Source organism: Protopterus annectens, chromosome 4.part1 (genome assembly GCF_019279795.1).
Source record: "Protopterus annectens isolate FY-2018-M chromosome 4.part1, PAN1.0, whole genome shotgun sequence".
Lineage (NCBI taxonomy): Eukaryota > Metazoa > Chordata > Ceratodontiformes > Protopteridae > Protopterus > Protopterus annectens.
The window spans coordinates 130,028,686-130,050,768 of record NC_056734.1 but is presented as its reverse complement, the minus strand read 5'-3'; positions in this window follow the sequence as shown (position 1 = coordinate 130,050,768).

The window sequence follows — 22,083 nt, the reverse complement described above, 5'->3', positions numbered from 1 at the left end:
CTAGCCTGCAAACTTCCAGAGGAATACCATCTATTCCCAAAGTCATTTCTGTAGATTGGTTATATATCATTATTATCTCATCTCTTCCTATCCTAAATCTACCTCTAACCTTGGCATAATAAATTCTTCCATAAACATTTCCATGTGTACTTTTTCTTGACTTCCACATTTTTCTGCTTTATACAGATTATCATACAATTTCTGAAATATTTATAATACCTCTGCAGGATCTGTGGATCTGAAGTAGTTAACTTCATTTGATCATCAACCTGTGGGTATCAGATTTGACCTGGATGCGAGCCGGCAGCTTTCCAAGCTAGAGATCTGAGCTCCAAGCTCCTCCCCTTACGCATAATACCCTGCTACCTCCTTCCAATCCTCAGATCTCATTTGCCGCGGCTTTGTCAAGCACGAGTTTCTCGAGCTCCTAGCGTTTAGGCGAGTTGTAAGTGTTTTTTTTGTCAAAATCTTCTTAGTTTTTTGGTGTGTGTGGATAGTTTAATTTCTTAGTTTAAACCCCTGAGATTTACTGTTCCCTCATAGTTTAAAGCCTAGTAGGCCTCCCCTTTTCCCTTAGGTGTTTGTGTGGGCGCGTGTGTGTTTTTTGTTTAGAAATCATGGCCGAGGCCCCAAAGGCCATCTTTTCTAAGTGCACTGAGTGTGGCCATAAGCTTTCCCCAGTGGATGGCCACACTCAGTGCGTCCTCTGCCTGGGGGTACCACATTTGACATCGGGCTGCCAAATTTGTGCAGCCTTTAACCCCCGGGCCCTGAGGGATAGGAGGAATAAGCTGATTCTGGTGGGTCTCCTACTCACAGAGTCGGCTTCCACCTCCTCTCCCTCGGTGGCTACAGCCACGGCTGCGGCTGCTCAGCCTGCTATCCCCTCTCCCCTGGCCGGGACTCAACCTCACACTTCTTCCCAGGGAGAGAGGGACTCTAAAAAAGAAAAGAGAGAGAGAAGAGAGAGAGAAAGGGAGAAAGAGCGAGAGAGGGAGAAAGAGAGGCGCAGAAGCCACAAGCGGCGGGCCAACTCAGCCCCCTCGGCCCTGCCTGCCAAGCTGCTCTCCTCACCCCAGAAGGTCTTCGGGCCTTCCTCCCCTCAGCTCCATTCTCCACATTTCTCACCGGAGCCAGAGGAGGAGGCCTGACCATCTTCAAGGTAGTTGTGGTGGCCCTCCCGGCCAGCTTCGGCGGCCTCCTCTAGGTCGATCCATAGCCTCTCCGACGCTGATATGGACTGGATAATGCATCGTTTTCTCGAAACCCAACTGCAGATGGGAGTGCTGCTGCCTCCCCCCCCCTCCGGGGGGGAGTTCAGACCCACTTTTTGCCCCGATAGCTCCTTCTCTGATCCACTATCGCGTTTCAGAGCCTTCGGATCCGAGGAGTCTCGGAGTCAGGGAGTCGGCGCCGATAGTTATTGCTACCTTGACGCCGGCCATGCCCTCGAGTTTGTTGGATCCTTTTTTGGATCCAAGCTCTCGGGACCAAGAGCCGTGCATCACATCAGAGGGGGCCAGTGTGTCTTTGGCTCCATTTTGGTGAGAGCACACTTCCCTCTCAGGTCCTAGCGCTTCGGCTCTGACACCTATCCCTGTGCTGGATCTGAGGGTGTTAACCACGGAGCCCAGAGAGATTGGTTCAACCTCGGCTTTCAACGTGGTGGAGAGGGTCCTCTCGAGAGGTTTGAGACCCCCTGCTCTTTCTTCGGATTCTGCCCCCACTCCCTTGCAGCTGGGCTTGTCTTCCATCATCCAGTCCCAGGGACAGCCTGCGTTGATGCCCCAGCCCGTTCCACTGGCGGAACACGGCCCTGTTGGTGAGCCCTCCTCGGACAGTCCCACCGAGGAGGCCCCTCACAAATGTAAGTGTAAGAGGAGGCACTTGGACTCCCCTGAGTCCCTCACGGAAGACACAGATTTGGAGGAAGGGGAAGGTTCCCCCAGGTCACCCCCCGAGGACGTCTCCTTTGGAGACATTATGAAAATGCTTCACCTAAAGGGGGGGTGGTCAGCCCAAAAACCTTCCTTGGATGAGTCAGTGTTCCTGGACATGTTCGACGCAGGCCCGTCTACCTCTTGGGTGTCCCCATCAGCCAACCCCCTGGTTGACCTCATCACTACCAGGGCATGGAAGGAACTGGACACTGTAAAGCCAATCCCCAGGAGGCCAGATAGGATTCTTAGTCCCCCTGTGGATAGGACGGCTTGGAGTAAGGGTTACCCGGTAGATGCCATGGTGGTGGCAGCAGCCACCAAGAAGGAACTTGCCCAGGATAGTTCCTCGATCCATCCCCCTGATAAGGAGTCTCGGATGATGGATCATATCGGGAAGCGGATGTTTGCTTCAGCTACCTTTTCCATAAGGGCGCTGAATTATTTGGCCCATGTAATTAGACTTCAGCGGGATCTGGTGAAAGAATACGCTGAGTCTCCCCCTGAGTCCATGTCGGCCTAGGACAAACAGACTTTCTCGGCTCGCATGGCCACTCTGAAATCTGTTTCAAACACGTCTATGCGGCTACTTTCCCATGCCATGGAGGGGGCCACTAGAGCCAGCGGGTCCGGCATCGCCTTAAGGCTTCAAGTCTGGCTCCGGCTTTGTGACTTTGCGGAACCTTTCAAGGCATCCTTCGCAAATTCACCCTTCGGCGGTTCTACCCTGTTCAGGAAGACCGTCCGTGACACATTGGTTCAGAGTGAGAAAGATGGGAAGAAGCTGTCTGCTGTCAGAGTCCGCTTCTCGGCTCCTCAAAGGTCCTTTTCCAGGAACCAGAGAGGACAAAAGAAGATGTGGTTCCGGAAGTCTCAGCAGTCCCATTATGCTCCGGACCCTTCATCCTTCAGAGGCAAAGGGGGACAAGGTGGACGCCGGCCCAGAGGCAGAGGGGGGCCGAAACATTTTGGGTTGCGGGAACCTTTTTCTGACCGACCCATGCAGCAGCCCTAAGGGGTTGCCTAACTGCTCCTCTCTGGAAGCAGTCAGGGGGGCATTTTTCAAAGCACTTGGCCCAATGGGAGTCCATCACAAGAGATTGCTGGGTGCTTCAAATAATATCCAGAGGTTACTCAATCCCTTTCATAAACCTGCCTCCTAAGTCGAGGCACCTCCCCGATGTACCACCCAGTCAGAGGGAGGCTACAGCTTTAGAGGTAAAAAAGCTGCTAGAAAAAAGAGCCATCCAGCACATCACCCCAGGCCAATCCGGATTAGGCAATTACTCCAGGTTCTTTTTGGTGCCAAAGAAGAAGGGGGACTTAAGGCCGATCCTCGACCTTTCAACAATGAACATCTTCATTGCCAAGGAGAAATTTAGGATAGTCATGCTTCAATCCATTCTGCCCCTGCTGCAGGAGAAGGACTGGATGTGCTCCATAGACCTCAAGGATGCGTACTATCACATTCTCATGGACAGGCAATCCAGGAGGTTCCTCCGCTTTCGGCTAGGGGCCAGTCATTACCAGTTCAGGGTCCTACCCTTCGGCCTCACCACAGCCCCCAGGGGGTGTTCACCAAGGTCATGGCAGTTGTAGCAGCCCACCTGAGACTTCAGGGAATACAGGTTCTTCCTTACCTAGATGACTGGCTCCTTACCGCCCCCACCAGGCATCTACTCTGCTTAGCCAGGGATAGCTTCCTACTTCTAGCGTCCCAGTTGGGATCACCATAAACTTCAAGAAGTCATCCCTTCAACCAGTTCAAGTCTTGTAGTTCATAGGGGCCAGAATAGACATGCTTCAGACCAAGGCCTTCTTGACATCAGACAGACTTCGCAGTTTGACCTTACACATTTTAGCCCTTCTTCAGTCACCTGCCCTGTCAGCGGAGTTAGTCCTGAGGGCTTTAGGGTCCATGGCAGCAGCAATCAATCTCGCGCCCTTAGCTCACTTGCACATGAGGGTTCTTCAGTGGACTTTGCAGGTTCAGTGGTCCATCCTTCACCACCCATTGGACTTACCGATTCCTCTCAGCAGAGTTTGCAGAAATTCCCTCATGTGGTGGCTCCAATCTTGAGAGCTTCAGGAAGTACGACCATTTGTTATGCCGCAACCCCAAGCCACAGTGACCACGGATGCTTCTCCCCTTGGGTGGGGGGGGCATTACACAGGCAGAACTGTCCAAGGTACGTGGACTCAGACAGAGACTGTTCTGCATATCAATGTTCTGGAGATGAGGGCGGTGCTTCTAGCGTTGCAAGCCCTTCATGCCTTTCTCCCTCCAGGGACTATTGCAATTCAGTCAGACAACATGTCAGTGGTCTGGTACATCAACAAACAGGGGGGGACCAGGTCTTATCCTCTTTGCCGAGAGGCCATTAGAGTTTGGGATTGGGCGATATCTACCAACTGTTTTCTGTTAGCAATGCACATTCCGAGTCGGTCCAACATCCTAGCAGACAAACTGAGTCGAACTATCCTCTCGCCTTACGAGTGGTCTCTGAATCCCTTAGTAGTGAAACAGATCTTCCGCAAGTGGGGTCAGCCTTGCTGCAATCTCTTCGCATTGCCTTCCAACGCGAAGTGTAGCAAGTTTTTCACTCTAATTCCTCCTCCGGTGGAAAGCCCCAGAGATGCTCTAGTTCATGCTTGGCCACCAGGTCTTCTTTATGCTTATCCTCCTCTTCTGTCGATGACAAAATTCTTACAGAAAGCTCATTGGTTGGGGAACAAGATTATCCTCATAGCCCCATTCTGGCCTTATCAAGCCTGGTTCCCGTGCCGACGGTCTCATCTTATAGCTCCTCTCTGGATCTTGGATCCCATCCTGGATCTGATATCTCATCCTTTGGGATTGAAACCCCCAAATCTGGTTGATCTCAAGCTCTCAGCTTGGTTGATCCAGTTCCATTAGTTGCTAGGACACCCGGTATCTTGTCTGGAGTTAGATCTATCCTGGTAGCGGCGCGTAAGCGTTCTACCAGGAAGGTTTACAATAGTAAATAGAAGCGGTTTTCCATTTGGGCGTCTCATAGGAATTTGGACCCTTTCACTGCTCCCATCCCAGCAGTGCTCGATTTCCTATCTCATATTTTTCAGCAAGGGGCCAGTTCTTCTACTGTAAAGGTTCAAATGGCTGCCATCTCCCATTTTCACATTGGAGACAATCTCAATCCCCTCACTTCCACCAAGATTTGTAAGACTTTTCTGAAAGGCACGTTTCTCTTGAGACCTTCTATTAATAACTCCGTCCCTCCATGGGATCTAACTTTGGTCCTTCAGGCACTGACTGGACCACCTTTTGAACCTGCAGCTTCTGTTGATTTGAAATTCTTGTTCTGGAAAACTGCCTTTTTGGTAGCTATTACCTCAGCTAGAAGGGTGTCAGAGCTTCAGGCCCTCTGTATTAAAGCCCCGTATCTTGTTTTCCATAAGGACAGGGTCTCTCTCAGGACTAACCCATCTTTTCTATCTAAAGTGGTCTTCGAGGCGAACATCAATCAGTCCATTAATCTCCCAGTTTTTTTCCCTAACTATCAAAACAAAGGGAAGTACAAACTTCATTTGTTAGATGTTCATAGACAGTTACATTTTTATTTACACAGAACAGCTGCCTTCTGCAAGTCTGATCAGCTCTTTATTTCCTTTGCAAAACCCTTCTTGGGTAAGCCAGTGTCGAAGCTGACTCTGGCCAGATGGATTTCTAATTGCATTCTGCTCACATACAAAGTATCTGGCCTGCCAGAGCCTATAGGGGTTCATGCTCATTCTACCCGCTCTATGGCTACATCTGCCGCATTCTGGTCGAGAGTTCCCTTGGATGACATTTGCTCTGTGGTTACTTGGGCATCTTCTCATACCTTTATCTCTCACTATAAATTGGATTTAGTGTCTAGAGAAAGGGCAGCTTTTGGCTCTGCAGTGCTCCAGAATATCCTTCCTTGAGGACCTCCCAAGTTTTTTGGTAGCTGGGGACTCTGTCCCACAGGTTGATGATCAAATGAAGTTAACTACTTCAGATAAAGAAGTTATGTACTCACCATAACGTTCCATCTGAGTAGGTAACTTCCTTTGTCAGCAACCGACCCTCCCTCCTTCCCCCTAACCTGGTTCTTTGATTACCTGAACCCTAGGATGGTTTTTCAGGTCATTTATTAATCCTTAGGTTAGGATTCTTCAGGTTGTTTTGTTGTTGTGAGGTTATATAGGTGGACAAACATGATCTGAGGATTGGAAGGAGGTAGCAGGGTATTATGGGTAAGGGGAGGAGCTTGGAGCTCGGATCTCTAGCTTGGAAAGCTGCTGGCTCAGATCCAGGTCGGATCCGATACCCACAGGTTGCTTCCTAAGCTTGACAACAACCCTTTCTACTTTCTGTAGCCTGAGAAATTGTACTAACATATTTTGTGCTCTGGAACAGCAATCTTTTCTAAACTCAAGGGTAGTCCATTATTTTTCTCTTTAGCACTTTACAGTTGTGTTTTCTTGTTCTGTGAGATTCCTCCTGTTCTGTAATACTTTAACTTTAGTAGGGCGCTCTAAAAAATTCTTGTTACTTCTTAACCATATATCTTTTCCTCTTATTCTACCCTAGTTTTAAACTCCACTTTCATTTAATCCCACTCCCTAACTATATTTTCTGAAGAAACTTCTATCTTCCCTAATAACTCCCTAATAATTTCCTCTACCCATTCCTTAAATTCCTCTCTTTTTAACACATAGGTGGAGAAGCACAAGCATCTCATTTTTATTTTATTACCCTACATTTTTATTTTAGTTATTATTGGTGTGTGATCTGAAATATTTATTGGATGCTTGTTAAAACTTTCAATTGAATGCAAGTGTTCCTGTGAAATATAATTTTTGTCTAGACTAGCCCAGTTTTTTGTACCTTGAGGAATAATATGTAAATTCTCTCCAAGCTCCTACTACTGAATTCACATTTTCCATACCAAATATTTTCACAATTTTTTTCAGCAATCTACCCTCTTTTCTTATATTTGTATTTCTAGGCCCCAGATATATCCTCATTGTTACAAATCAAATTACAGTCCCCACTTATAAGTAATATTCTCTGCTGAGATTATTTCTCCAACAATTTTCTTAAGCTCCATTGTAGCAGTTTTTAGGTAGGATACTAATACATGCCAGCATAATCCTCCTCCCTTGCCAGTAGCCCCTTACTAGTACACATTCATCATTATTATCTTTTTTTCCTCTTCTATTGCTATTGGAACTCCTCTAGCAAAAAGTATTCCCCTTTTCCTTTGTCACAGATACTCCACTCAATATCCATCCTGAAATCCTTTCTTTATCAAATTCACATGCTCAGTTTTTTTTCCAAATGTGTCTCCTGTAGCATAGCTATTTATACTCTACATTTTAATATAGTTTACTTTTCTTTCTTTTTTGTATATACCTGTTAGGCCATTCACATTCAAAGATAATATGGAACGTGTTGCCATTATGATAAAAAGTTATTATTCCCAACTGTTTGTATAATAGTTTTTTTAATGTCTAATTTCAGTTTTTGTGTTACATGCATACACTAGTGTTTGGCAGGTTGATCTTTTATACAGTTGTTTCTTGTCATATCCATTTGAACCTATGTCTCATCTTGCAAGACATTTTGTTTTAATGAACATCCTCAATCAAAGAAAAAAACAAAACAAACAAACAAATACCACCCTAGAACACACACAGATCTTAATAACGTAATACAAATATACAAAACTATGTATATCTTCAAATAATGAAGTTTAACCCACCTAATAGGAACAATTGTCCCAGATTGACAGCTATACAGGCATGCACTGACCTATAATGAAGGTTATTCATGCTAAGACACACGGTACAGCTATGCTTCTACTTACACTAAGTGTTTACTGCTTTTGTCTTATTTTTACTCCTCTCCCAGATCTAGAAAACAACTTGAATGTGTTCAGAAAAATTATCTTTTTGGCCAGTGAAGGAAAAAAGTATTCTGTTTGTATTGACCTTATCATCTTGTCTCCATAGAAACCTTCAGCTGCAAGCTTCTCGTGTGACACTGTGAACATTTATTTGCTAAAGGAAAACTTTTCATTACATTCAATGTGCTATTATTTACTTGCTTCCACTGAAAACTTGTTAGATCAAGCCAAGGGCCTTAATCCAGTCACTCCCCTATGCAAAAATAAGAAAAAGCATATCAGTTTTACATATATTGTGCTTTTTTGTCTAGGCTTTCTTTTCTTTTTACATTGCAGTGCCTACATTTCTTAAAACTGAACAAGAAGAAAGAAAGAAGGAAAAGGGGGCATCTGTTTACTTTAGTATCCCTATTATACACAAAAATAACTGAAAAGGCTTTACTATATAGGATGCAGTATACATCCAAACATTAATGACATGAAGTAGGGCATGTGTTTTGGAGTCCTCTACAAGTTTAACAATGTAAAAAAAAGTTCAATATTTCCAGATTTTTTTGTTCCTCCATATTTCACAAATGTGACTGATGCTTCATAATCCCACATTTATTCATTAAGTTCCAAGTTGTTGATTTTCTTACTGTTGATCTCCATCTCCCAAATACAGTCTCTGGTTAATTTCCAACATACTCTTTGTTCTTCTAGTCAACTCTTGTGCTTTTTCTCTCAAACATTTTCCTTTGGAACATTGGAAAAGGTTTTGCCTGCATAGTCTCTCTATGAGCTTTATTATCAGAAGAATAAGAAGCAGGATCCCTTTCTGTTTGATAGCTCACTTTTTGTTGGACAAACTTTTGTATTTACTCCTTAGCATGTTCTACATCAAAAAGTGACTTTGAGCCTCCAGGAAAAATATTCTGAAGATAGCTGGATATAGCAGCTTGAATCTCATGTCTGCTTCTTGACATTCTCTGATTGCTGGAATAAATTTACTCCTCTTCTGCCTGGTGTAAAGTGAATAATCATTTTCCACAAACACTCTACTGCACCCAACCTTTAGTACTTTGTCCTTCTGCCACAGTATTGTAAGAATCAACAATTTCTGTTGGTAGGATTGCATCTTTACTACTAGTGATCTTAGCTGTTTTTTCATTGCTAGGATTGGAGCATTAACAAGATGTGTCCTTTCAATTAACAACTCATTCTGTGGAATACCAGTCCAGTTGCTTATTTGTGCTTTCATAAAATGAATATAGTTTGTTCCTTTCAGTTTCCCTAGTACAGTAGAAATCTCAGGTTTTCTGTACTCACTCTGTCCTGTAATACTACCATTTTTTGAAAATCTCTTCTTGAGCAGTCTCATACTCAGTCAGCCTTTTCTTCATTTCTACTGCTGATTTTTTTGTAGTTTTATCAGCTCATCTGAATATCTGTTTAAAGCTTCTTCCATTTTCCAGCCTTTATTTATTTAAGTGAATATATTCTTTCTGTGTTAAGCTTATTTTAATCAGCTTTGGGCACATTTCACTTACTTTTTCCACTAGATTACTGGAAGTCATGTCTTGCACCAAAGTTGGAGCTTGAACTACTTTTTGCTGAACAGCTGCAGGATTTCTCCCAGCCCATGTTTTCTCCTCACCTTTTGTACTTGATTTCCTTTCAAGTCCTCTTCATTTCTTCTTCAATGGTATGCAGACAGTGCACTTAGTAGACAGTAACTGAAATTTACCCAAATAAACAAATTCACTGGCTCTCTTTTCTGATTTTCTGCTTTTACAATGGGAAAGCTGAAATTAAGCTGTTAGTGTGCAGCCATCTTGGATTCTTAGACAGTGATATGTTTTTTATGATAATGTAAACACATTGGCTCATATAACTGCAGACTTTGAATAAATGCTATTCTTTGAAACTCTTGAAAACTGATTAGCTATATGTTGACGGATCTTTGTCACCTCCCCAAAGTTTCAAAACTCTGAAGACCATATGGCCAAGACCATATCTCTGAGACCATATCTCCGAAGTTTTGAAACTCTGAACATTTTGCATTGGGATCGCCATATAGCATGGAACTCAGAATCTGCCATTTTCCTCACTGTATGGGATCTCAGAGTTGATATATTTAAGTAGCAGGAGGTGTGGGGGTGCAGACCCCCTGCAAAAATGTACAGGTAAGTTGTTTTGTTTTATGATCTTGGTTTTTATTTTTGTTTCAGAGTTTCAAAACTTCGGAGATATGGTCTCGGCCATATGGTCTTCAGAGTTTTGAAACTTTGGGGAAGTGGTAGGAATCCATGTTAACACATCCTAAAACAACTTACATTTTGAATATGTGCATGATCAAAGTTTTACCAAGGTCATTATATCATAGTTACATTATATCCTGTGCCTGGCTTCTGGTTTTGAAAGGTCTGCTGTGACTCACTGCATTGACCTAATTATGTAAACAGAAAAGGAAGGGAAGCAAGTTGGCAGATACATTGTCTTTTCTCCTTACATTTAGATTTTCTTTATTTTACTTAGCTTAATGAAGTAAGTAAGTCTTGTGTGTCATAATATAAAATTCATTTCAGCTTCAAAATTAATACTTACTGACCTTGGTTTCTTCAGGAAAGAGATGAACAAAGTGAGAACCACCACAGCATAACATGCAAACTATGGAGCATCATAAATTACATCAAAGTGAAAGTAAATGAAGTCCATCAGTGCATGAGGAAAATCATTGAAGAAAACAATAATGACAGCAGAGAGGAAAGGTAGTCATGTGCTTTGTCATTGTATTGCTAAGTGTTTGGTTCTGCTTTATAATGTGGAAAAAGATGTCAAGAATGAAAATGTCTATCGTCTATGTTTTAAGTATGTTTTTTTTTCTGATCCACCATTTAGGATTACAGAAATACAGCAAGTAATTAATGAGCTTAAAGAAGAAAACAAGAAACTTGAACAAGGATTAAAACAATTATCTTCAAGCAACATAAAAGAAAATTCCAGAACATTAGAGGTAAAGGAACTACTTCCTATGAAGGCAGGTTCATGTGTCTCATTATTGCTGTCTGATTTTCTGCATTTAGCTGATTAATTAGCTTTCACATGTTGTTTTTTATTAGCAAATAACACAAGAGCAATTCCCACACTGCTTTTCCTGAAGTATGTGTGATTGTCTCATATGGAGGCATCTCACACATTTAATTATTTCTTTGTCAAACATTCATGAACAAAGAATAATCTGCCACTCTTTGTCTGTGAAGCTTTTGTATAAAGCATTTATGTCCACACACACTGCTATAGAGAAGAGCAAGTGAACAAATGCTCCAAAAATGACATAAAAGAAACATGCTCAGGCAAATTCTAAACAAACACATAGATATCAAGTACCTGACTGTAACTCCCATTTGTGATTGTGGTAAGATAATACCACCAGCCCATAATGCTTTACAAAAAGTTAGACATAATCCTGTTACTTTGGAAATAAGTCAAACAATATAATGAAAGTTAGCCTGTCAGCCACAGATAAGGCTTGTTATTATGACAACAGTAGTCTAAAATTAGGGACACTTGTGACTTTTAGCTTTTCTCGGTTAGGGGACGCCACAGCGGAACTCCGGTCCGCTAATGATTGGCAGTAGATTTTTACATGCCGAGTAAATCAGTGTGCCAAAGTGGAATTCTTTAGTATTGAGGTGCGTGTTAGAAAAGAGTAGAAGCCAGCACTGAGTCCTCTTCTGGTGGAGACCTATGATTCAGCCATTACAGTTTACTGCCACAGGGCAGAGGACAGTACTGGAACACATCCTTCATTTGTCATATGGGAGCACAATTATGCATAATATTAGAAAATGCAAGTGAACATTGCTATAAGTGGTTATGAGGAAATACCTGTACGACAGGTCAGCCAATCCATCTCCAACACCACAATGTCCAGCAGTAACTGTTGAAAAGAAGGCACCCTTGAGAAATGTACAACAGTGTGAGGTAATCACACAGGCAATAGTAGATATTTCTGGGCTAAGTCATTTAGGGAGTTATCAATTACTTTTGTTATATCTCACCCATGAAACCAGTGAGATTCACTTTTTAGCATTAATATTTCCCATGGAGGCTGGTACACGATGGAGTTGCACTGACAAGGGCTGTTTATGCCCTTCATGTGACCTGTATTATCAGGCACTCAGCTGAATTATTCTGAGTGATACAACAAATGTTTACAGTAAACACATTTTATAAGTGACACTGAATTTAAACAGAAGTTCATAGTATGACATGTAGGCATTGCACTTCACTATGACTTTTTTTTCTTTACTTGACAGGTTCCATATTCAGACTTCTAGTTATTGTAAAAGTCCTTGAGAAGTTTGCTTCAGTACATATTCTCAGGTATTTTTGTAAATGTGTCCTACATGTATGGCGTAGCTCTGTGGCACAGAGGGATAAAGCCATAACTGTGACAGAGATGATCTGAGTTTGAGTAGCAGCTTGGATGCAGGAAGACCCAGTGAGGAGGATGGGAACTGTGTATTTCAGCAGCAAAAATGGTTGAAAGATGACTCAGGCAGCATTTGTCAAAATTTCCAATCTACACATCACTGTCATTTATTTATTTCTGTTGCAAATTATAATTCAATCACACCACTTAGCTGTCAGTTAATGAGGTGTCATATTACTGACTGCTGGCCGTTTAGACAGCATCTACCTGAAACATAGAGTCACACTAAATATCAATGTGAGAAAAATCTTTTAAATTGAACAAAAAAGCATTTTTTTTCTCTTACTTGTTCAGTACTTTATGGCACAGAAACCTGCGTAGTTAAGCAGAGCTGCTGAGGAAGCTTGAACTTATGGAGATGAAGTGCCTGAGATTGTTGTAAGGTGCACACTGTGGGACATATGAAGAAATGATGACTTTAGACCAGGTGACAGAGTATCCATAATTACAGAGAAGGTCAAGGAGAACAGAATACAGTGGTTCAGTCACACATGCAGGAAAAGAGAAGACACTTCAGTAAAGCAGATGTTGGAAATTCAAGAAGAAGGCAAGAGGAGACAAGAATGTCCAGCCAAGAGATGGACGGATTGCTTGAGACAAGATGTGGAACAGACAGACATAACTGCCGAAGAAGATAGGAGAGTGACTGTGAATGGAGGAAAAGTAGTGACAGTGGACATGACATCCCAACCCCATGGAAAAATGGAAAAAGGGGGAGTTGATGATGCTAAGTTAAAACAATTTTCTCACATTTAAACTACTCAGTAGCTGCAGTGAATACTGCAGATTTGTTAATGCAGTTAAGTTCCATTGAACCAGTAGCCTTTTTATGTTATCCAGCTTTTAAGCCCTGTAGGCTTGAATGAGACAAGATAGCATGCTCAACAAGCAATGCATGTCTGATACGATATACAGCCCAATTGTTGCTGTAGGTGTGAATTAATTAAAACACCTTGGGTTCTTACAAGGATCTTATAACATTTACAGAATGTCAGGTGTCCAAGTAAACACTAGCAGTCTAATCCGTCCTGCATATCATATTGAGTCCTAAAACAGCTGCTGTTTTGGCTGTACTGTTTACATCTTTCTTACATCAGTCAACTTTACTCTGACCTATCTAGCACAAGTACACTATTGAGTAATAACAACCTGATGTTATGGTGAACTGGCAGTTCATATTAAATTATTCAAATTAATTTCCAGCAGGATTTCTCATCCATCACACAGTGGTTGGGGGGTAGATGACTTCTTATCACTAGTACCACAGCACAGTGACTGCTATTAGATATGATGGGCAACCAATGGATGTACATAATTTTGATCACTGCTGCAGTAGCCTTAGCTATATGGGTTATAGCCTGCTGGCAGGATAAAACCCATATAGCATAGGCCACTGCAGAAGTGATCATTCAAACATCTACTTTTTGGTAAGTTTACTTGCACAACTGTACTTTTCCCTTCCTGACTGGTACTTTGAGAGTATGGATAGGACACAACTTGAGAAAAAAGGCAGCAATCAGAGGTGATGTCCTTATAACACAGTTGCAATATTAGACCCCATTAGTCTTGGCTGATAAAATTGAATCCCTGGAGATTTTACAGAACAAAATTTGCAGATTCATCTTGCATGCCTCATGGAGGAAGCATCACTTTACATGGATGGGGATCTTTATTACTAACAGAACTAATAATTTATAAATAATATTTCAGTTTCAGCTTTCAAAATTCTAGAATGAGAGGAACAGTACTAAGACCCAGTAGTAGCAATATCTCAAATCTTATGAGACAAAGAATAGGATATGCAACATGTGAAAAACAGAGAGTTTGGCAGTCACTGGGGTTTGAATAGCATCTCCAGCATTGCAGGGTCAACTGAGGGTCATAGATAGAGTAGAGAGAACTAAAGCTAATTCTCTTATCACAAGGAGAGTCTGTTGGATATCTTGGGACAGTACTATCCCCTGCTCTATGCCAAAAGATTGTGCCTTTACACATGTACTCATTGGATGCTAGCCATGCTTTAGGCTAGCATAAGTGGAAGCATTCTTACATTAACCTGCTAGGGTAAACTGCATGCAAAGTGAATGCAAAGATGGACAAATTACTAGTGTTTCTAATTGGCATTGGTGGCCGTAACCTCCCACCGCATGTCAGTAGAGTAATAAGGCTTTGGCAGTAGCTGGAAGAGCAAGAGGGAGAATAATAAACATCCAGCATTGGGTTAGTAACTGGGGAAAATAAAATAATAAATAGCAAATACCAGGCCACTGCAAAGTACCTTCCTGATCTGTGGTGCTACTTGTCACCCTAGTTACTTCCAAAACACTCTCATTGGTCTACATCTGGTACTGATATGATTTTTAGCATGGTAAGAATGTATCAGTTAACAATATTATTGACATCAAATGCAGGTTAGTATCTGTAACTCTTGAAAACTGACTGCTTTATTTAATATGCTCATGCATTCTAAACCAATTTGAAATCTGCATATGGGGATTTTCTATATTTTGGCACTCATATTCTCCAATACCATTGAGATTTCCAAATGTAAAAATATATGTGGTGGCATGATCCATTAAACTGGTTGTGCAAGTAGTGAGATAAATAGTCAAAGGAAAGAAAGAAGGCAGGCAGATAGAATTTCATTACTCTGTACCTGGCTTATGTATTTATTTAATTATTTTGCATTTGTTGACCATGGAAGTCCGTCTGGGCACAGAACTTGATGGTGATTTCAATCCACATTTAGCAGTTGGCATCCCACCAGGGGTTGCTGGAATATAGTGTCGTAGAAAGGGAAGGATTGGGGTGAGGTGGCTATTTGCATTAGCTCCAGGCATTAGATAACTCAAATTGCTCTAGAATGAGCAATGTCTTTGAATTTGACTTAGTTGTAAGAACAAACTTCACATTTATGGACTTCTCATCTAGTGTTCACCTAGTTGTGTAAGAACATTCTTACAAGAGTTTACCAACTTCCTTGTCAAGCCAGTTTTGCACAGCAGCACTCGGTTTTGCTTTGTGACTTCACTATTTGGATTGAGGATGAGTTGATGGGTCTTGCTAAAGGAATTTAGCTGTATCATGCAGGGCTTTGGAACTGATAAAATTATTATATTATAAATATATATTCAGCCCAACCCAGGTCTCACTGTTCATAAAACCATCACTTTCAAGCCCAGAAGAAACCAGTCACCTAATACATCTCAGCAAAAAACAGAACCCAAACTCAACTTACTAAATGTGAACTTAAGAGGTATGTGCAGTAAAATCCATGACATAATGCCTACCTTGCCACATGTATTCCTAGTGTAGTCATAAATACTGAAACCTGGTTAAAAAAGGAATAAAGGAAATTAGATCACCCCCAGGATACAATATATTCAGGCATGACAGACATGCAGGTGGTGTAGCGATCATCTATAAAAATTCCCTAGCCATCATCTTACTTCCACAGGAAATACCCAAATTTATCAATGCTGAACCTCTAACACTCCGAAAAAGCAGCAATAGGAAAACTATATGTTTAACAGCTATTTATATAATACCTGGAAATAACACTGATACTGTTGAAAGCATCCTGTATTGGATATCCCAACAAATTAACCACTAAACTGTAATACTTGGAGACTTAAATATAGACTGGCAACTCATAAATTCTACTACCCCTGTTGAATCCATAAACTTATACAATTTCAGACAATTAATAACCATACCTACTAGAATCAATAAATCTTCAGGGAGACACTCAATATTAGACTGGATTCTTACAAACAAACCAAACTGACAAAGTGGGCTGCCTCTCAGTTAGCATAAGTGACCACATACCAACATATGCTATTAGAACTCACCATACCCTAGATAAACATATTATGTATAATCAAATATGAATTACAACCAATTTCAGCAAAGATATTTTCAATGAAACACTAAAACAATATAAATGGAATGTACTTAGAACAATGCCACTAGATACTGCTGTAGAACACTTTAATAAACATATTCTTACACGCCTTAAATAATCTAGCACCAGTACATAATAAAAGTGTATAGTCCAACCCCACACCATGACTGACAAAAGAAACAAAAAAAAGTATGATAAAAAGGGAAAACATTGTATAAAAATAGAACTTAAAATGCCTTTCAGGACTTTAGGCATCTTAGAAACCTTGCAATATACCCCTTCTCCAGAATATTAGAGAAATGCATCCATATGCAGCTGATGCAATATCTAACCTCAAATAACCTGCTCTCAGAAACACAACATTGCCTTAGGCCCCAGCACAGCACCACTACTGCTATATTACATTTTACCAGTATAATAAACCAACATAGAAACAATGGTCTGCTTGTGTCCACCATGTTTTTGGAGCTTTTGTGTCCACCATGTTCTTAGACTTGTCCAAGGCATTTGATACTGTCTCACACCAGCAACTGCTCATTTGACTCTCCTCAATAGGACTTTTCCAATACTACTTGTTGTGGTTTCTTAGCTACCTACCCAGAAGGCAACAAGCCGTTAAATGGCAAAAAACCTACTCACCCTTTCAACCAGTTACTACAGGTGTCCTTCAGGGCTCTATCCTGAGTCCTGTCCTATTTAATACATTTATTAATGACCTCCACTCACCATGCTAGTTTGGTTTAGTATCCAGATGACTCAACATTAATATGTGCAGCCTAAGCCCAAAGACAGTACCCAAAAATCTTTCTCTTCCATAGAAACCTGGCTCAAAGAATCAAATCTTGTACTCATCCCCAAGAAAACTAAGTTAATGCTTTTTACCTCAATACATTGCCAAAATCAAAAGCAATCTTTTACCATAAAGTCAGCAAATATAATGTCATTGAAACTGTAACTCACAGTAAACTTCTAGGTGACAGTTTCAAATATGACCAGCATCTACATACCAGAAACTAGGTTCCCTTTATAGGATCAATGGATTCCTTACATAAACTCCAAGAAAAACTCTAGCCACCACCTTCTTATTGCTGACTGTCTTATACGCTGCTCCTATCCTAACAAATTTAAACAATACTCAAAGAAAGAAACTTGCCTTCTGCTACAATCAAATAACTAAATTTGCCACCAGTCTCCCTCATAGGACCCACCATTGTCATAGCTTAAAGCAATTAAACTGGCTTGAACTACACAACTACGTAACATCCACAACTAACTACAGCACACAAACTCATTTATCATCCATAAAAATGCCCTGCACTACAAAACCTATTACTACCCTACTGTCTAGCAAGGGACCTCTGTTCTAGTAACAAATTCTTATTACTTACAAATAAGTCAAATAACATTGCAGGATGCTTGCTCTACTCCCAATTACATTGCTAAACTCTGGAATAGTATCCCGACGCAAATAAAACTCTCCAACAAATTCAATAGTTTTAAACCACTGCTTAAACAACATCTTAACCAATCCTGGTCCTGCATATGCTCATCACAAAGTTAAAACTTTGGGTTTACTGTACATTACTCTCCAAATACACTCCTCAAATAGAATGCTCTGAACTTGTCACTGAAATGACAACATTTTTATACATAACTGCTGCCTGTACAATACACTAGGCTGCATTTGGGCTTTCTCTTTAGTAACTTCCACTTCCGTAAAATCTTAGAATGTACAAATGTAACTACTTTTTTTGTATAAATGTAAATAGAAATGTAACTACTCTGTGTTTAACTGGAACTTGGTATAATTCTATGTAAGCAAATGGAGCTTTTTTGCCCAGGCTGCCACTGAAAATGGGTATTACCCAGTCGGACTTTCCCAGTAAACAAAGGCAAATAAAATAAATAAATAAATTACTGCTTCAACACATAACTTTGGTCACAGCTTCAACTTAATCTTCCCATTGGATGTGAAAGTCTTGAATTTAGTGGTGAAATAAATTGTTCTCATGATATGACCAGTTCCGTGTCTACTTTGGTCATTAGCTGCTGGAGTACAATCCCTCTGGTCTTGAGCTGTGGGACATCTACCTTTCTAGCTGTATTACTCCAGCTACTTTTTCTTCTATGTTTCTTCAGTTGTTTCCGGAGGATGGTTTTGGCTCTCTTGATGGCTTGGGTAATGACCATAACAGGTCACTGTCCTCGACACTTGATTAGTCAGCCCAAGTTATATTTGCCCTCTCTCACTTTCTACCAGAAGGTATGAACCGTTGTTTGATAATGAGTTTCAACTGCTGTGATGAAAATTGTAGGTTGCAGCATCAGTGGTGATGTATGCATCTGTAGAGCAACTAATTATGCAGTACACCAGGCTGGGATCACTTGTAAGAAGGCAGCTTACCCATCCATAGAGATTTGAGAAGCAGATCACTAACCAGCTATGTTCTTTTGTCTGGTGAAGATGCTATGCATGCTAGCTTATCTTATCACTCACAGAGCTTTGCTGCTGTGCAGCACAAGACTGCTGCTCAATTTGCACTCCTACCATTTGACCCACGTGCTGGGCAGTAACTCCAGACTTTCATTGTTCTACTATTGGGATAGTGTTTGGTACTCCTGATTACAAAATGTTCTTGACTGTGATCTCTAATAAACATTGTATGGCCTGCATGCTAGACCCTTCTCCAAGAACACTGGGTCAAGCCTGCCTTGATATCATCATTCCAGTAGTAAATCAGGTTTTGGTTTCTTCATTGAGGTCTGGGGGTTTTCCTCATCCATGAAGGAAGCCCTTTTATCTCTTTCCTCAAGAAACTATCTTTGGATTCAAATATATTTGACAACTACAGTCCTATCTCTAATTTTGGGTAAGGTTATTGAGAAAGTCATCTACACACAAGATTTCAATCTGAATCATATTTTGCAGCTAATGAGCTCATACATCCATTTTAATCCAGGTTTCCCACACACCACAATACTAAGACTCTCTTCTATGGGTAGTCAGTGATCTCCTCACATCTACAGACCATTGGTACTTTCCAGTACCGGTACTCCTAAATCTTTTACCTGCATCTGATATTTTTGACCATAGAATTTTGATTGAGCACCAAAGATTTACTGTGGCATTTCCTCTACAGTCTTAGGTTGCTTTTTTACCTCTCTGACCATTTTCAGAAGGTAACCTCAGTTATTTATAATTTTTCAACCTACTCTCTTATTTATGGAGTGTCACAGCCTAGGGCTTGATCCTAGACCTCACTCTTCTTCTTAATGTATACATGCTATCTTTGGGGTATCTTAAAAGATAGAATGGCTTAGCACATCATTGCTACACAGAGGACACTTAGCTTTACCTCTTTGTTCCACTAGAAGATAATGAGAATGTGTGTTTCCTTGTTAATAACCTGGAGGACATTCATTTGTGGCTTACCAAAAATTGATTGAAGCCCAACACCTCCAAAATGGAGGCCATGGCAGTTCATGCTATCTTGAGAGAGGTCTCTGCTCTCCTACTCCCTAATTGCATCTTATATGGAGGTGATAAACTTGAGTTTGTGAATTAGGTGTAATCCCGGATTGTCAGCTGACACTTCGGGACCAACTGTCTGCTGTTGTGAAATCTTCTGTTTCCATCTGTACAACATCTCCAGGACCACTGTCTCAAGCTGATTTCTCAGCATGAGCTCATGCCTTGGTCTCATCTTGCCTCAATTATTGCAACGCCTTTTGTCTGATACTCCCAAACACTGAATTTGACTGTTTGCAACTTGTGCAGACCTCTCTGGCCAGGTTATGTACTGGTAACTCATGTTGCCAACATATTCTGTCTGTTCTCTGCACCCTCTACTTGTTTCTAGTATGCTCAAGAATTACTTTCAAGGTCTTGGTTTTATTCATCTTGTCCATAAGTGACTTGGATCACTGTTATCAGAAGAAGCTTGTGGTGCAATATTGTCCCTCTTAGACTTCTCATAGGCTGCTGGTGGTGCACCATGTGCATTTAGAAGCATCTGGCACTTGATCACTTGCTTTTCAGGTTCCACACCTGTGAAACTTACTGCCTTAGTAGCTTTAACAGTGTCCATCTTTCACCAGCTTCTGCAGGCTGCTTAAGACTTGTTTAACTGAACTGATGTTTGTCAGTGTGGGATGATCTATTTTCGTATTTTTGGTCAATTTTTTCACTATTTAAATCTGACAGGTTATTTTATGTCACTTTTTACCCTATTTAGATGCTTTTTACAGTGCTAATTTTAATTTTTCATTTTAAAGTGCCTTATTTTTCCTATGCTATTTAACTTTATATTTCATTGTAATCAGTGTTTTGTTTACAAACTTCTAAGATAAAGTTGAAATTATGTACCTTTGGATTAGTGCATTCGTAGTGCACTTAATTGTCTTAACCCAGTTTTGTCTGCAGTAACATATGCATCAGTGTACTGTCAAAATTAACATTTGTCATTTATTTCCTTAGTACAAACATGGACAAAATAATGACATCATTCATCAAATCAGCAGACTGTACAGTTTTGTGAATTACATATGTGAAGAGCTCTATGACCATATGGAAAAACTCAAAAATGAGCACAGGTAATATTGTTTTGCTGAAACTTTTTTGACTCAGTTACTACTGCTCTGTCACTTCGATGCTTTAAGTACCAGAACTACCAAATGTGGTCTTTTTACATACTTATCAGGATACAGCTTTCTGCCTCCATGTCTTACATCTCACAGTGGAGACACATGTCCATGGCCATCAGGATGTATGCTGGGAGTAGGGAATAGCCATATGGATAGCTGCTCCCCAGAGCTTGCCTTTCCCAGTGGCTATTCACCTTGGCAAAATCTTCCAACTGTGCTAGATGGAGAGGCCATCTTGCATTTATGCCCAGCATACTATGTTAGATCACAGTGGTGCAGGGGTGGTACAGTGATGCAGTGGATAGCATTGTTGCCTTATAGCAAGAAGTTCCCTGGTTTGATTCTTGGCTGGGGTGACTTCTGTGTGGAGTATGTATATCCTCATTGTATTTGCGTGGGTTTCTTCCAAGTACTCCAGTTTCCTCCCACATTACAAAGACATGCAGTAGGTGGATTGGACACTCTAAACTGGCCATACGTGTGAGTGTCTGTGTGAGTGTGTAGTGTGGAAGAACAGCCATGGTAGGACTAGCCACCCAGTAGTGTGAAGTTTGGCTCTAGATGATTCTCACTGTTGGAATGATGCCCTATCCCATTGTACAAAAATGGGAAAAGGGGTTGCGAATGGACAGATGGATGAAACTATAATTGCACACATTTATACCGATTCTCTGAACACCTCCATTTCATTTTGATGCTAAGTACATGTCAAGTTTTTAATTGTCTCTGTTCATTTCATGTTTGCCTAAAGTGCTGTGTCATGTTTATTTTAATTTCTGAACTCTAACAATCCTGTCTCTGGCCTCAGCTACAACTCCAAAAATGGAAACTTTTCCATGTGAGAACTCACCAGTGATTTGAATAGTGAAATCCACTAGTTTTTCATAACTTCTTTTGCACATCACAGTCCTCCGTGGCTATCCTTACAAGTCCTCTCATCTTTTTTGGTTGCTGTGATATAATGAATTTAATGTCCTTCGGGTTTCATTATAATTTTGTAATTGCCAGGATATTCTTCTCATTATGTGCTCACGAGTGCATGACTACAGCATAGTTCATAGATTATTTGGAGTTCAGCTTAGCTGTTTCCTTCTCGTTTCTCTTAACTAGTCATAAGAATAATTTTTCTCAGAGGCAAATGATATCCCCAGACTTCTGTGCTATCATTACTCTAATTATGGCTGCAGAAGTACTCTCAATGACTCT